This window comes from Nannospalax galili, unplaced genomic scaffold (genome assembly GCF_000622305.1).
Source record: "Nannospalax galili isolate Female #2095 unplaced genomic scaffold, S.galili_v1.0 scaffold312, whole genome shotgun sequence".
NCBI classification, from domain to species: Eukaryota; Metazoa; Chordata; class Mammalia; order Rodentia; family Spalacidae; genus Nannospalax; species Nannospalax galili.
The window spans coordinates 1,664,732-1,665,114 of record NW_008335967.1 but is presented as its reverse complement, the minus strand read 5'-3'; positions in this window follow the sequence as shown (position 1 = coordinate 1,665,114).

Genomic DNA, 383 nt, shown 5'->3' with positions numbered 1-383 from the left:
ACAAGTTGACACCCAGGATTAGCCATCACAAGTCCACCCCTTGTCAACTTGACACACAATAGCATCTCTCTATGTCATGCTTAATTTTCAAATGAAAACAATGTTGAGGTCATAATTTTACATAACATGATATAACTATCCCATCATATAATGACCAATGCACTATATATCTTAGAGTAGGTGATAAGGTCTTCAAGGAATGCTTAGTCCTTTAGTCTCTCATAACCCAATATAATCATATAGGTTCACAACACTTAACCACTTAACACTTATCTCAATTATACATTCAGAAAGAGAATAACTCAAGTATCTGCTTAACATATGTGTATACAAGCACAAGCCTATTCTTTTTTTTTTTTTTTTTTTTTGTTTTTTTTGCTAGG